This window comes from Balaenoptera borealis (genome assembly GCF_965194805.1).
Source record: "Balaenoptera borealis genome assembly, chromosome: 2".
NCBI classification, from domain to species: domain Eukaryota; kingdom Metazoa; phylum Chordata; class Mammalia; order Artiodactyla; family Balaenopteridae; genus Balaenoptera; species Balaenoptera borealis.
Window position 1 is genome coordinate 43,805,794 of NC_138867.1, and position 17,338 is coordinate 43,823,131.

The 17,338-nt window shown below is 43.3% G+C and overlaps 1 protein-coding gene across 2 annotated transcripts in view; it reads left to right on the forward strand.

Moving 5' to 3' along the window:
* The window catches only part of SNX18 (sorting nexin 18), a 96,673-nt gene extending 84,838 nt beyond the window's left edge, over nucleotides 1-11,835 (forward strand). The window contains exon 4 of one of the 2 annotated variants that reach the window (XR_014241841.1): nucleotides 8,763-11,835. The gene's annotated coding sequence lies outside the window, so the exon portion shown is untranslated. The remainder of the gene's footprint in view (nucleotides 1-8,762) is intronic. The other variant, XR_014241842.1, reaches the window with a different exon arrangement.
* Nucleotides 11,836-17,338: the final 5,503 nt, after the last annotated feature.

A 17,338-nucleotide genomic window follows, 5' to 3' on the forward strand; every position in this document is an offset into this window, starting at 1 on the left:
GAATGACACCACTATTCACCCGTCTTCAAGCTGGAAACCTGGATGTCATCCTTGACCCCCATTTCTCTCTCCCCTCCAAGCTTGAAGAGTGACCAAATTCTGTCAACTCTACCTCTTTAACACCCTCTTTTACCATCTTTGCCTCCTCACCCTCAAGACCTCACTGCCTCAGTCCAGTGGTCTCCATCTGTTGGCTGATATATTACAGTGAAGTGTAGCCCTGCTTTCAATCCCTTCTCTAGGCAGCTGCCCCAAAGAATATGAAACCATAAGTCTGATTATGCTGTTCCCCAGCCCATGCCACTCCTTTGCTCTGATGCTCTTTTCCTCCCACTTGTCCTTCTGATGAACATCTAGCTATTCATCTTTATGAGTCAATTCATGTGAGGGTTTTTCTTGAGAAAACCCTCTACTTTCACCTTCTAGAAGTGGCCACTCCCACCTCTGCACCCTGCGGTGTCCTGAACACACTTCTTCAGTCCACCAGTGTCCTCTACACTGGAAACTTTTTCAAGGCCAGGATGTCTTCAACCTACAGTGTCCAAATGGCCACTAGGGCAGAGTAGCTTCTTATTAAATGCCTGTGGTTTACAAGATGCTGTTTTGTACTTTGCTGCTCACAAAGTACTTTCAAAAACATTGCCTCACTTAAAACACTTTTTTCTGAGACTTGCATCCTGGCTCTTGAGAAAGTCTCTCCATATCTTTGAACCTAGTGTCCCGACATATCAGGGTATAATCATACTTATTTGTGAATTAAAGTCCATGTTCTTCTTCCTGTCTTGAAGCTGCTTCTCTAACAGAGAGAGAGAAAAATGATCATTTACATAAGCAACAAGTGCAAGTGCTATGTGACAAAACTGAAAACTTTATATCACCATTAACCAAATTAAAATTTCAGTTTCCACTTTTCCATTCACTCAGATTCAGGTGTTGTCTGTGTAGAATGTACATCACTGTACTGTTTGAAATGAATTTGAATATATCACACTTATACAGTTTAACAAAGCCAAAGGACAACTGGATTCTTGTCACTGTGTTAGAATCTTTCACATAGATAAAGCCATCTATGATGTGATTATTATAACCACTGTGCCCAGGGTACTACATTTACCTTTGGTGAGTCTCCTTCTTGTTGAAACTAGGAGATAATTTAATTAAAACATTGATTAAATGCTTATTGTGTGTTTTCCACAGCAACTAACACAGTGGTTTGTGTTATCCAAGTTGTATAAGGCTTGGCTCTCCCTGGAAGAGTTTGTGAACATCTAACCCCCCTATTATAGTAGGACTAAAGTACTAGTCCGAATTACTAAAAGAGACAACTAGAAACTAGGAGCATAGAAAGGCAAGATCACTCTCAGTTGAGAGATCAATCCATCCTTGCATTATGGAGGAAAATTAGACTTTCCTTTAAGACCAAGTAAGAAATAACATAATTCAACATTTATTAAGCTCTTTCCATGTTAAACACTTTACAAGGAATACTTCATTTAATCCTTTAGAGAGTCCCATGAGGTTAGGATTCATAATCACATTTTATGAAGGAAGAAACTGAAGCACAAAAAAGCAGAATCAGAGGAGTGGCAGCAGCAGGAATTGAATTCAGAGAGTTGGTTCCCTATTCCACTCAGTTAACCCATTCTGTAAACCAGGCAGTGTCTGATGAAAGCATCATCAGGTCTTACCTTGGCAGATGAATGATTTGCCAAATCTGCCCCAGCTCTGCTGTGCTTTGAGACTCCCAGTCCCTGTTCTGTGAACATGGGTGGGAGAATTGACGTGATAATCTGGATTAGCTCCCCTTCTAAAGTTAGAATCCCCAGACTGCTTACACAAGATGGATTTGGGTTTTGGAGAGAGGTGGAGTAGACCTATGTGTATGTGTTGGGGGTGATGGGTGGGAAAGGAGACACTTTGGAGGGACTCTGCACCCTCACTACTCTTCTTAGAGTTTCTTCTCATTTTGAAAGCTGACCTACCATTTCTTTAGTCAGTAGAAATACTGAGTTCTCTGGTCTGGATCCATTGACTCTGCTGAGAACCAAGTGCCACCTCTGATTTACCACACTTGAATCCAGAACCTCATTGCCTTTTGAAAGACATACCAGTCAAGATCTGGTACAGGAAGCAGGGCTCAGACTGCAAATCTATTGCTTCACAGTCACTGGTGAGCACTCTTTCCAGGCACCCAGAGGAGTACAGATTTCCAAGCCTCTCTTCATGGAACTTGGAGTCCATTGGACAATTCCACCACCTACAGAGGTAAAAATGAATTTTAGAAAGCTGTAGTAATTCAAAACAAAACAAAACAACCCATCTCCCTGAGGGTATTTGAATTTAGCTTTTGATGAAAATAAGGCCATTTCAGTGACATCATACAGCCATGTTTATCTTTTCCTGCCATCTCCGATTGGACCTGGCTCAGTGCTTGTCTCTGGCCAAAACTAACAGCTGGACGTCTTTTGCAACTTTGAGAAGCCACTCTTTTATTTAGTGCTGAGAAATCTCTCTAAGGAATGTTTCACAGAACTGTGCTCAGTGTCCAGCTCTTCTGTAGGGAAACAAATCCAGGATGGTTTTAAGGGTAACCAGTTATCACAGAGTCAAAGTTCATTATCATTAAACCAGGTGATTGTTTCAGTGGATGTCTCACTTAGTATATGTTTAGAAGGGCTCCAAATTAAACAATACAACCAATTCCTTTTTCACTTGTCTCTCTGCCAGTAAATAAATGCTGAATATTATAGTCCACATGACTGAGTCTCTTCCCCTCTACACAAGGCTGTTATTAATGTAACTTTTATTGAGTACCTACTGCATGTAAGGCTCAATTTTGGATGCCATGGTGAATGGAAAGGTGAAAAAGACACTCCTTGTCTTCTCTAGAAGATATTGGGAAGGTACCACCACATATAAAATATCTGAACAAGCCATACAATAATCACCGCTAGCTGAAGGAACCTCTAGGGGTCAGAGGAGGTATCTGAGAGGAGAGAGATTTGAACTGGACTTAAAATGATGTGCGGGACTTTCCTGAGTAGATGTGACATCTGCAGAGTTGCACGTGATTGATTATGCTGTACAAGCACTTGGGGGTGCAGCCATATTCACCGTAGCTATTCATTGTCAATGAAGGCTGTGGCCTGTAAGTTTCAGCTCCCACTGCAGAACACAAACAGAGTCAGCGCAGACTGCACTGTACATTGACCCTCTTTAACAGAGACAAGAAGACCCCTCACTCCTACCTCTGTCCTGTTGCACAGGGAGAAGTTAACCAGAGATCCCGAGAAGGCTGGCATGTCCTTGCTCTGGCCAGCAGTCTGGTCTCTGAAAAGGTTGAGGGAGGCTCACGGTAATCTTGGGAAAATGCTGGTCACTGGTCCAATGAGCACCTGGTCCCTGGAGCACATTTCCCTCGCAGGGTCCTGCATTCAAGCAGACAAAAACCCCCCTCTCTCCTTCTACCTCCTGGGTCATGTTTCTCTTAGCTCAGCTTCCCAGAGACATGCAGAGGCCAGGGTAGTGGATCCAGCCAAAACATGTCCTTGGTGGAGATGCCAAGATAGAGCCTTGAAGAACAAAGGAAGTGTAGCAGATAAGTGGCTTCCTCTGAAGGAATCCAGAGGGTTACGACTGCAGTGAGCTGTTGGCACCAGCGGGGGATGGAAACCGGGCCTTGCAAACTGAATCCCAGCTTGTCTGGGATGCAGTCAAACCTGGCACGTGTGTAGGATGAATGAGGGCTGGAAGCAGGATGCTGTGGGGCTCCCTCTCAGTGGTGTGGCCTTTCCCAGGAGCCCAGCCAAACGGTGGAGAAGGGGACTGAGTCACAGGGGGAGCTGAGCTGTGTGCTCTGACCACCAGAGCGGCTGCTTCAGGCCAGGGGGGAATAAGGAGATTTGTCCTGGTTTCTTTAAAAAGAAAACACACAAGTTCTTTCTATTTAGCCAAGCCTTAGGCAGATAAGAAGTATCCCTTCCAAATTCAAGGCAGTGTCTTTCTGATACTGGAATCCCTTGGTTTGCTAGCTAAAAAAGCTAAAAACTTCAGGCCTGGTGAACTTGAATCTGGGATAATTTGGGAAATTTGCAAAGTTTAACGTGTGCCCCGTGTGAGTCCTTTGCCCTAGATAAGTAAAATCCTGCCTCTAGTTACAAATAGAAGGACTGCGAAGCTTGCGTTTTGTATACCAAGCAGGGATGGTGGCTTCCAGAAGGCCTAAATGAAATTCAAGACATTCATTCACTTCCCCAAACATATTTAGATCCTGAAGCTGAGACCCTGTGATACTTTAGATACTAAATAGTTCAGGACTGCAGTGGTACCAACCTACCTCAGCTACTTGCCTGACAAATTGTTGCAAGACAAGTTAAACATCTGAGCTTCTGTTTTTGCATTTTCAAAAGGGTAGAGTTGACTGGTTGAATGCAATTGGAACCAAGAGTTCTTCCGGTTTTGTCTGGGTTGAACACAGGACCCCCATCAAGGGAAATGGGCTCCAGGAGCCAGTGACCAGCATCTGCTTTTATTCTGCTGAGGTTTAGTGGTTGAGAAACTAGGCTTTGATGCAAGACCTTCCTGTTTGAAACCAAACTCTGACACCCATTAGCTGTATGACTTTGGGCAAGTTACTTAACATCTCTATGCCTCAGTTTTCTCATCTAAAAGGGAATATAATAATACGATATTCCTCCCAGGTGTTAAAGCATGTAAAACACTTAGAATCTCACCTGCCTGGTAGAAACACTCAACAAATGTTGACATTAGTATGCATTTTGTGTTTTATAGATGATCCTTTGGAAGACCTTCCAGCTTAATCACTGAGAGCTTCCCTGGGGCTTGAAAGTACATTTTACTACATGTGCTGGGATAGTACGCTATGTTCTTTTAGAGACAACAAAGGCTTTACCTGGTACAAAGGTGCAGAGAAAAGGCATATACTTTGCCTTCACGCAGCTATTAGTCTTGTCGGGAGATAGGCATTTTATTGTTGGTTTACTTGCTTGTATTCGTACAAAGAACTACGAACAAAGGAAGAATCTGTTAGTCTTTCGAATCCTTTTTTCTTTGCTTTCATGGCAGAATCTCATTTTTATTCTGACAACAGTTCTGTGCAAAAAGCAGGCAGTATTTAGGAGAGTGGTTTTCAATACTCAGTGACTTGCGGGGTTCTTTGGAGGCCCTTAGAAGCCAAGGGGGGAAGTGAAATGAACATAAGGGTCTCCCTGTCCCTCCTCCAAGTACACATGAACACACTTCCTCCAATCAGAATATGTCTATTCTAACTATTTGAACTTCCTCAGGAGGCTGTCATTAAATCAGGTTCTGCTGGGTGTAGAGGGTGGTGTGGAGGAAGAAATCCAGGATCTGGCTCTTTCCTGCAAATTAGGACTTCTGAGAGGATGGCCTTGGCATAGAACTGAGGCTCTAGAAGGAGAGGTAGAGCCTCAGGGCTCTTTCTCATGGAGGTATTTGTTTCCCTTTGTTTGTTTGTTTTTAGTAGATTGGAGCCTGTAAACAATTTAGGCCACAGTCCCAGAGGGTAAAACCATTTCTGAGCACCTACTTCACTCAGAAACTTCACTCAGAATTACACATGTAAAACCTGCAAACACTGGGATGAAAAAAGGGAATCAAACTTCAGACTGGAATAAAATGCACTGCAATTCTGAAAGACACACAATACATTTTAACCCATTTTATAAATACACGCCATTTAGGAATATTAAAAAAATTATTGACTCATTCATAAAATAAGCATTTCTAGAATAATTAATGCTTACCAGCATATTTGTTTCAGTGCACTGGAAATTTACTAATTGAATTTACTTTAAAATTTTAAAGTTTTGCTACAAATAGAATCACAAGCTATTCAACTTTAAATTTTGCAGTTTTAAAGTAGCCAGAAAATAATTTCATAGCGATGAATTTCTGAACTTTGTGTCCAGATCATCTTTTTCTTCCTTTTTGGTAGTCATAAAAACATTTTGTGTTTTTGAGAGTCTCAAAAAACATTTGTTTTGATTTGGGCCACTCGGTGGAGAGTGATCCCAAAGAGGGGCTTATCATATTCAGAAGGCTTAATTATTATTATTAACGTAATAGTGGATAAGGCTTTTAGACCCATCCTCTCGGAAGTCTTGGCACTGGGATCTAAAAGATACCCTTTAGGCCTGCAGAGGCTCCTTAATTTAAACAAGGCACAGAAGCCTCCGCGGTGTGAGCAGATGAGATTTCCAGGCCTGAGCACAAGGGTCCCCGCTCCTTTCTGAACGTCCACCTGGCCCTGGGGGTTCTAACATTTCCATTCTATCTGCCACTTCCCTGCGGGTCTGGAAGACATGCTGTCCCCCATCGAGCCAGCCCAGCAAGGACGAAAACTGGCCCTTTGGTTTCCCTCTTGTTCTTTAAGAGACTTCATTTGGAAAATGCTGGCATCTGTTCAATGTGAAAAGGGAAAATTTAAGAAAATAAATACAGATGATAAAAACAACAGAAAAGCTGCCAAGTTTCTAAAGCACCTGCTTCGGTTCCCGAGCCTCCCTGTAAAATCAGTGCTCTGGTCTTCTGCCCCCCGACGTGGAGGGCTTTTCCTGGTATTCTCTTTTCTTGCTGCTTGCCTTGTTTTATGTTATTGAAGTGACCTCGTCACACGGGTCTCAGAAGGTCATCAACTGCAGCACCTGTTTCAGGAACGGAGAATATCCGCTATCGATCGATGCGGCCGGCATAGGCGGTGGGATGTTGTGGGGCTCAGGCCGGACCTCCCCGCAGGAGGAGGCGCTGCTGAGAGCGCTGGGCGGGCGAGTCCCTCAGGGAGCTCCCCTGTGCCAGTGCCAGCCGCCGTGCCCGAGGCCGCGCCCCTTCCCTGGGTGTGAGGTTCAGGCCCCTTGCCTCTTTGGGGGCACCCTCAGCTCCAGGGCTCCTCAGGGACCCCCCGAGGCCTCTGCCCGCAGAGCACCAGCATTCCGCTTCTCCCCTTGCCCTGTCCTCTTTCCTTACCCCCTGTAGAGGGGTTTCGAAGAGCTCTCCGCAGAAAGCCGCCAGCGGGCCGACCAACCCATCTATGGCACACAGGGCTGACTTCATGGGTGTAAGATCACAGCCTTGGGCTCGGAAGGGCCTCGCCCTGGGTTTAATGCTCTGCTGTCGTCACCTTAGTAAGTTTGGAACGCTGGGCCCCGCATTTTCATTTTGCACTGGGCCCGGCAAATCATGCAGCCTGTCCCAATGACAGCGCTCAAGGGAAAATCTACCTGGAGCGTCACGCTGAGCGGGAATCTGCAGTGTCCCTGGGCTCCGTGGGGAGGGGACGCTGTTGTGGCTGCACTGTGTCACCCTGGAGGTCGGGAGAGGCAGGGGTTGTGCCGGCGCTAACTGCTTTCTATCCCTGATTCAGGAGCAAATGCTGGCTTAAGAGAGAGCCTTAGCTGGGTGTTTCAATCCTTCTAGGACCTCTCACTTAGTTATCTTCTCTGGTCTAAGAGAAGCCTGTTTTTAGACTTTCTAGGTCTTGGAGCTTTTGCTGATGGCCCAGTCTGGGGCATGCTCTGCTCCCAGCCTTTTTCACCAGCAGGTAGCCTCACACGTGGGCCTGCACTAGGATGTGGGTTTCTGAGTCTACCCATTTCAACTTCACACTTTCACACTGTAACAGTACCTCGCCTGGTAAAGAATGGGGCACGTGACATTTTGATGAGGTCTTCTTGGTGCAGCCGTTTTGACTCTGGGACATTTTGGCCTGGGGAAAAAATCAAATAATTAAACTTTCAGGGAAAAAATTCTGAGTAATGTGCACGACAGAAAGATCAACTCATGTCTCATTTTCTCTCCTAGTAGCACTTTGACAAAACTACCAAATAAACATGTGCATCGTTCATACCTCAAACCCCACACCTTTCCCCATCTCTACTCTGCTGCTCATCCCAAACCTGCCTCTGTTCTCAACCACAATCCCTGTTCTTAGGGTTACAGAAAAAATAAAGACAGAAAAGATAAAACAACAGTTTATTATTACTAAGTGAAGTGTCCATCTAAACAGTGCACTAAACAGACAATTTTTTTTAATTAATTAATTTATTTATTTATTTATGGCTGTGTTGGGTCTTCGTTTCTGTGCGTGGGCTTCCTCTAGTTGTGGCGAGCGGGGGCCACTCTTCATTGCGGTGCACGGGCCTCTCACTATCGTGGCCTCTCTTGTTGAGGAGCACAGGCTCCAGACGTGCAGGCTCAGTAGTTGTGGCTCACGGGCCCAGTTGCTCCGCAGCATGTGGGATCTTCCCAGACCAGGGCTCGAACCCGTGTTCTCTGCATTGGCAGGAGGATTCTCAACCACTGCACCACCAGGGAAGCCCTAAACAGACAATTTTAAATTGACAAAAATGATGGCATATGTATGTATATCACTTGAGAGAATACCTGACACATGTAATAAACATGTGTAATGTATTTGTATTTGTTATATATAATGTGTAATATATTTACGTATGTTAACTCACTTAATCCTCACAACATACTGAGGCACAAAGAGGTTAAACGGTTTGCCCAATATTACTTTACAATGCAAGTGGGTTGGGGCTATGCTTCAGACCCAGCCAGACTGTGTTCCTAACCCCTGTGTCAACTGCACATGTGTCCTCAAATCAGGTGGTGAGGACGTCACCAAATGCATTATTTTTTACCTTAAATATAGAGTTTAAGATGGATTAATGAAAGGCAATGTCCAAATATACAACTTGATTAAATCTACTCACTGATAGATGCAAGTGGAATTCACTGTGGAGCAGCTGACATGGGACAATTAATAAATGAACATTATTTGTCCAATCTGGAAAACACCAAGAATATGAACAGAACATCTGTGGAGAAGAAACACCATGGAGGGTGCTTAAATGTACGAGGACTGAGAGAAGAAATCCGAGACTTTTGAGCCTGGAAATGGAATACAAAGGCAGAACTATCAGAGAGGAATCTTTTCATAATTTTCTTATGAATTCATCATGAATAAAATGTTTGATATCAGAATTTGTAACCGAGCAGGACCCTATGGTGCCCTCCCACAACTGACCTCCCCCCAGGCCCTCCTCCGCCTGCCTTTTGTCTGTAGAAAAACTTTAGTCAAAGAATATATTTAAACAGAGAAGTGAGAAAATGCAGAAAGAAAGGAATACAGTCAGAATACAAAATAATAATAGTTTAGCCATTAAACGAAGTCAAGGACCTTTCGTTCCTCCTCGAGGGCTATAGAAAATATTATGAGTCATGTCCTTTGAGCTGTCTGATAGATACTGAACCTCACCCTCTGCCCCCACCAGGTGGAAGAAGTTAACCGTATGCTGCCCACAAGCATGTAGACCCCAGACTGGTTGGAACCAGAAGGTTGATGATGCTGACTCCCGATTACCTCACCACCAACCAATCAGAAGAGTGTCCACGGGCTGATCACACACCCCACAACCTCCCTCCCTCACCCTGTCTTTAAAAATCTTTCCCTGAAAGCCTTCGGGGAGTTTGGGTCTTTTAAGCACTAGATGCCTGGACTCCTTGCCTGGTGCTCTGCAATAAACGCTGCCCTTTCCTTCACCACAACCTGGGGTCAGTAGATTGCCTTTACTGCACGTGGGCAACCAGACCCAAGTTTGGTTTGGTAAGAAACCCACTTTAATCAAATGCCCCTGTGGTTCAGAAGAGTGGGTTTTCAGATAATTTACTGAAAGAAGTTTCCTAATACATTTAGATTTTTCTGGTTGACACCAGCAATGAAGAATGAGTGGGGTGGGGGGAGATGGGCTAGGTTCAGGGATAGGGAATGGAGGAAGGGGAGATGAAAACTATTGTACAAACAGCACATACTAGGCCCCAGGTTTCAACAGAAATGACAAATGAGGACATATGCAGGGGTAGAGTGAGGGTCAGGATAGGACAGTTGACATTACCTGGTAATCTTTTTAAAAAAGTAAAGATTTCCTTTTAGGAGGAAATCTGTATCTACAAGACTGGCTCGTGGGGAAGAATTATTGATCAGTGGCTGGCATTGACAGCTAATATTTATTACACATTTACTGATGTTTTAGATAGATGTATTACTTCATTTCAGCCTCATAACAATCTTGCAGGGTAGATATTTTTATTGCCCACCTGTATCGATCAGGAAAACAGGAGCATAGAGTCAGCAACTTGCCTAAGGTCATCTGGGAAGAATGGCAGAAGCTGGGATTTGAACCCCGGTCACAACCCTCTAGGGCATGACTTCATAATCGTGAGAGTCCCTTGAAGGCCAAGAGTGGGGACTCCCTCCTCCCTCAAGACCAGCTGCCAGAGCAGTAAATCTGTCCAGACATAATGTCTGTCTTTTAAATATCTTTTTACTCTTTATTTTTATACATCTCATTTTAGACAGTACTCATCTCAATAGAGGGAAATATAAATGTGGACAAAAATCATGTCTACATTTTGGAAAATCTAATTTGGAAACAAAAATTTAAAAGTCCTGCCATGAATTTCCTAACTCGGTCCTCTTGAGGCTGACAGTGAAAATTTGCTCTCAGAAGTCACGGTGGGTTGGCTACCATAGGCTTTCCTAAGTTTCCCAGGAAACTGAGAGGTGAACATTTTAAAACTCCAGGTTTTTTGCAGGCCTTATCATGTTAAAAAAACAAAAAAACCTTCAGAAAAACTAACACGTTAGAATCTGTATATGTATTTATAATTTATGTAAAACGGCTGTCCTTAATTTTTGGTTGATCATAACAGCTGGCTTATCGTAGGTGCTCAATAAATACATTTTTTTGGTTTTCTTTTTGGCCGTGCGACGCGGCTTATGGGATTTTAGTTGCCCAACCAGGGATCGAACCCGGGGCCCCCTGCAGTGGAAGTGCCGAGTCCTAACCACTGGACCGCCAGGGAATTCCCTAAATACATTTTAAATAAGCAGATGGCTGAATGAGTTTGGCAAAGCCAATGTCAATACCAGCACTGGTCAAGACAGCAATATCTAATATTTATTGATGACTTGTTATGTGCCAGGTATAGCTTAAACATATAGCACACCCTCACTCATTCAAACCCTCAAGCAACCCTTGGAAGTAAGGACTATTTTTAGTCTTTATTTTGTAGATAAGGATACAGGGACCAAAGATATTTCATACTTACTCAAAGTAAGTTGTATACCCACGATTTAAACTTGGGCCCTATAGCCTGGGGCTTATCCTGGGATCCACCAGGACAAGCCCCCTCTAAGAAACAAAGCTCATCTGGGCCTGATTAAGCTCTGCTTAGTCACTCCCAGAAAAGAAGTGGTCTGCAGGCATTCTGGAGGGGCCTCTTGGAGTCTAGTGATGAGGCTGACCAATGCGGTTATGTAAGGGCAAAATGACGTTGGGCCATGAGTGAGGACGGGCTGTGGCCAGGCTGGGGACTAAGGGAGTTGTCACTTCCTGTGGCTGATGGAGGTGGTGCTCCTTTGGCAGAGTTCTGTAGGGAATCCAATTGGAAATATGCTTTTAAAAGTGAATGAAGGGGCTTCCCTGGTGGCGCAGTGGTTGAGAATCTGCCTGCCAATGCAGGGGACACGGGTTCGAGCCCTGGTCTGGGAAGATCCCACATGCCGCGGAGCAACTAGGCCCGTGAGCCACAACTACTGAGCCTGTGCGTCTGGAGCCTGTGCTCCGTAACGAGAGAGGCCACGACAGTGGGAGGCACGCGCACCGTGAGGAAGAGTGGCCCCCGCTTGTCGCAACTAGAGAAAGCCCTCGCACAGAAACGAAGACCCAACACAGCCATTAATAAATAAATAAATAAATAAATAAATAAACCCAAAGTTAAAAAAAAAAAAAAAAAGTGAATGAGGGGAGGGGAAAAAAAAGTGAATGGAACTGGGAATATGGTGATTATGGGCCTCAGTTGTCAGTATCTAAATTCAATATGGTGTCCAACATGTACCCCAGCAGAATGAGAAGGTAAGAGAAGCCCAACCTCAAACACCTCCTTGAGTTATAAGGCCCAGCGTTGGGAGACGAAGGATCACCACCGTCAGTAGAAATAGGGTGTCCTATCTTAGGTACTGGCCCTCTAGGAGGTCCTGGATTGCCCAGAACAATCCAGACACGGCAAAAGTACCTCCCAGCAGGAAACCGTCTGGACGGACTTTAAAAAAGATTCATAAAGTCTCCCAGCTTCTCCTTGACTGTCATAATGACAGAAAGGAACTTGTGGTGGCAACCCAAGAGAGGGTTCTCCCGAAGCCCTCCAGGGGTGGGGTGGGGATGTGTAATTAAAACCTGGAAATCTGTCCATTCAAATCAGGTTGATTAAAAACAAATCAGGCAAAAATAAAAAGCAGTTCCAGAGCCCAGTGTGCACCCACCACTCTGCTTCTTGTCATGAGACTTCATCCAGGGGTTCAACACCACCTTGCTCATCACCAGCGTCAGGCCCGGGCCGTGCACGTGGGCCCTTCCACAGGTGTGGCCTGCACAGTGTCCACGTTGGCTCAGAATTACTGTTATGTCCGGATATATTCTTATAAATAACACTATTGTTATATATTACATACAATATTATTTATATATTATATATAATATATAAATAATACTATTATTTATATATTATATATAATATTATATATAACATATTAATAATACTATTATTTATATATTATATATAATATTATATATAATATATTAATAATACTATTATTTATATATTACATTATCTATGAAAACATTATGTGTGTATATATATCCCTCAAATCCAAGGGTTATAAAAAAGATCAGAGGCTTTCAATAACATATTTTTTTTTTTTTTTTTTTTTTTTTTAAAGGAGTAAGCCAACATGGGTCTTGGTTTTCTTTTTTTTTTAATATTTCCAAATCTTTGCCAACACTTGTCACTTGTTATTTTTCTTTTTTTATTTATTTATTTATTTATTTTATTTTTGGCTGTGTTGGGTCTTCGGTTCGTGCGAGGGCTTTCTCTAGTTGCGGCAAGCGGGGGCCACTCTTCATCGCGGTGCGCGGGCCTTTCACTATCACGGCCCCTCCCGTTGCGGGGCACAGGCTCCAGACGCGCAGGCTCAGTAGTTGTGGCTCACGGGCCCAGCTGCTCCGTGGCATGTGGGATCTTCCCAGACCAGGGCTCGAACCCGCGTCCCCTGCATTAGCAGGCAGATTCTCAACCACTGCGCCACCAGGGAAGCCCATCAATAACATATTTTTTTAAAAGACATTTCACATGATCTTTTTTTTTTTTTTTTTTTTTTACAGCTTTTAAAATTTTTATTTATTTATTTTTATTTTTGGCTGTGTTGGGTCTTTGTTGCTGCGTGGGGGCTTTCTCTAGTTGCGGCGAGCAGGGGCCACTCTTCATTGCAGTGCACAGGCTTCTCATTGCGGTGGCTCCTCTTGTTGCAGAGCGCAGACTCTAGGAGCGCGGGCTTCAGTAGTTGTGGCATGCGGGCTCAGTAGTTGTGGCTCACGGGCTCTAGAGCTCAGGCTCAATTGTGGCGCATGGGCTGAGTTGCTCCATGACATGTGAGATCTTCCTAGACCAGGGCTTGAACCCGTGCCCCCTGCATTGGCAGATGGATTCTTAACCACTGCACCACCAGGGAAGTCCCTCAATAATATTATTTAAAAAGCAGAACTTTTTTTTTCCCTGAATGAAATCATGTCTGAAACCTCAACACAGAAAGTAAAGGGGAGCTCTCTAGATGCAAGGGCGGTGTGGGGGCAGGGGAGGTGGGGGGAAGGGGAGTGATAGGCAGGGCTGGAACTGGGGACATCCCAGGAGGGTCATCCCTGAAGAGACAGCAGGGAATGAAAATTCTCTGAGGGAAGACGCATCCTTTGTTTTGGGCTCCTGTATCCCAAGGCCTGGCCTGTTCAGCACTTGTTGAATGAAGTGGGGAAGAAGAAAAGAACGGGGCGGCTACATCTGCATTCTTTGGCAATAGGGCAGGGACTTCAGGGTGGGGATGAAGAATGTCTTTAAAACATATATACACTACCAAATGTAAAATAGCTAGTGGGAAGCAGCCACATAGCACAGGGAGATCAGCTCTGTGCTTTGTGACCACCTAGAGGGGTGGGATAGGGAGGGTGGGAGGGAGATGCAAGACGGATGAGATATGGGGATATATTTATATGTATAGCTGATTCACTTTGTTATAAAGCAGAAACTAACACACCATTGTAGAGCAATTATACTCCAATAAAGATGTTAAAAAAATTTTTTTTTAAATAAAAATAAAAAAAGAATGTCTTTAAGTATGGGAGAAGCTAGTGGGCAGGCAACAAACTTATTTTCTATGAACTGTCTGTCATTCTTCCTTCTGTGGTTGATGACTGATACTGATGTTAATTAATGGGCTAGTCATGTATTTGTCCCTGAGCCTCAAGTCTTTCTTTCTTTCTTTCTTCCTCTGTTTCTTTCTTTCTCTCTCTCTCTCTCACTTTCTTTCTTTCTTTCTCTTTCTTTCTTTCTTCCTTCCTTCCTTCCTTCTTTCTTTCTTTCTTTCCTTCTTTCTTCCTTCCTTTCTTTCTTCCTTTCTTTCTTTCTTTCTTTCTTTCTTTCTTTCTTTCTTTCTTTCTTTCTTTCTTTCTCTCTTTCTCTCTTTCTTTCTTCCTTTCTTCCTTTCTTCCTTTCTTTCTTCTTTCCTTTCTTCCATTCAAGAACCAGCTCTCTGGATCCTCTATCATCCCAAAATACCTCTTGGAACTCCTGCCAGGAGTCCCCATGGGGTAGAATGTAGGGTAGTTGCCCCAAGTCACTGCTCACTCTGAAAGGCTCTGATGGACTTCCTCACAAGACCCTATGAGATATTTTTGAAAGTAAAATGTCTGTATCAAGTTTCTGAGAATAAAGGTGACCTTTTTTAAAAAATTAGTGCTGTCTTCAGAAATGAATATTTCATCTGATGGTGTCTAACGTCATTCTGGAGGGGGTGATGAGATTTGCAGTGATTCTAGGTGTTCAGAGTTAGTTTTATTATTTTTTGAGGGATAAATGAATAAGATGACAGCAGGCTATCACACGCCAAGATTTAGCAATGGGTTTGCAGAATGTTTCAGTCATGTGTAAATATTTTCTGGTCCTAAAGTCTTCACCTTACTGCCAAAGCTGGAGAGGTGATTTAGCTGGGAAACATCATATGAAGAGTGCTTGGTTAGCATTATTTCTCACCTACCAAGTCATAAAAAGGACTTTATCCTCCAGGAATGTAGGCATTTTTGTCTCTTTTATTCCCTGTTTTATTCTAAGCATCTAGAACAATGCCTTGTAAGTGGTACATGCTCAATAACTAGTTTATGAATGTATGAAGTATGCTTCTCTGCAAATCCTTTGTGAAATTCAGGCCCATGGGCCAAAAGGAATCAGGCATCAGCTTCTTTGACTTTCCAAACTTTAAACATTTTTTTTTGCAACTGTAGATACCTTTACTAGGGTCCACCAATCTACTCCACATTCTTTGAGATGAATGGGACAGAAAGACCAACTTTTAGATCCAACTCAATACAAAAAAAAAAAAAAAAAACCCAATAAAATGTGTAGAAATGTTAATTCCCTGATAGTATAGAATAGAGGGTCCCAACATGTCCAAGTATAAGGATGTCTGTTTAATATTCAGAGTTTGGCATATTGTCACATACTGTTTGTTGTATGTTTAGTATCCAGTCATTGCTTTTTGCCATAATATATTTTCTCAATTAAAAATTCAGTCACATTTAAAAATAAACGTGCATTTTATTAATCAAAACTACATCTATAGCACTTGAAAAATAGTAATAAGTATATATGAAAAACATTTGATTTATAACAATGCTTGACACATATATAGATTCATGGACTACTCTCTTCCCCTCTCCCAACCCCCACCCAAATCTGATGGTGGAACTAATACAGATAGATCATATTACATTTATAAATAAAAGCTACTTTTGGTTAATTTGCATAAATTATTTTTAAGGAATGAAGTCCTAGTAACACTAGTAGTAATAGATGAACACACTATAGCTATTCACTATCCCAAGACTGAAATTTTAGAGGAGTTAACTCCTTGAGATAGGCATCTCGGAGAGCATCCCACCTATGTCCTCTATTATTGCCTTGAGCCATCAATAGGTGCCATCATTTTATACACACAAGAAGCCTCCCTTTCAGGAATGTATATTGCTTCTTGGTCCCTGCCTTCTCCCTGGAGGTCCTGGGCAAAGAACCAGGAAAAGAACGTGATTGCTTAGGCGAAAATCAATGGCCTGGCATTTCTTCTCCTTGGGTGACTCTACTCTACTCAAGGAATGAACTGAATGGGCACTGAGTAGGGAAGACAGCACATCCCCTTTGGCTTCACTCCTTGATTTATAAGCCATAACCTCAGGGACAATAGCTGGAGGGCCTGACAGTATCCTTGAGCCAGCATCTCGGCTGATGTCACAGTAACAGTGCTTCCCTGGCATCTGAGAACCAATGTAAAAAAAGCCCGAACCAAATGAAACATTGAATATTAATGTTATTCCAAAGGTGAAGCAGCAGAAGTATGAAGAACTGATTCCCCCCAACTTTCTTCAAGTTTTAAAGCCAAGCATGATGAGGGCTTCCATCAAGAAGTGCAGTCAGGGAGCATATAAGGCAGAACTTGCCACAAAGATAGCTGACTTTTCATAGGTACCTGAACAGGGTAACAGCAGAGGTTAAAGCTATGGGTGACTAACAGGGGATCCATGATAATCATTTGACTTTAGTAGAGGCTGCTGCTGTCCGCCTGGCATCCACTTCCCCTTCCTCCTGACTAAGAGAACCTCAATTCAGTGTTATCAGCAGTGTACACAGCTGAAAAACCACATTTTCAATCTTTCCTCTACACAGGTGGCTATGCTGTTTTGGCCAATGAGATGTAGGTGAATGTGATGTTGCGATTTATATTAAGAAATATATGTTTGGTTTTCATCCCCATTTCTGGCACAGAGCTCCTAAAACCTTTGAAATTTCCTAAGTGATAAGAGTGATAAAGATGTCTTGATATTCATAAGAAACCCCCTTCAACCACACCTGAGTTTATGTGAATGAGGTGACTTTTGGACCACATCTAAGGATGGGGGCTGGTTGCAGGGGAAACAACCCTGTGATTAGAGGGTTGGAACATTCAGTCCCACCCCTGACCTCAGGGGAGGGGACAGGGGCTGGGAGGTTGAGTCCATCACCGGTAACCAATGATTTAATCAATCATGCCTATGTAATGAAGCCTCCATGAAAACCCAAAAGGTAGGGGTTTGGAAACTTCCGGTGTGGTGAGTACTAGGAGGTACTAGGAGAGTGGTGCAATCAGAGAAGGCATGCA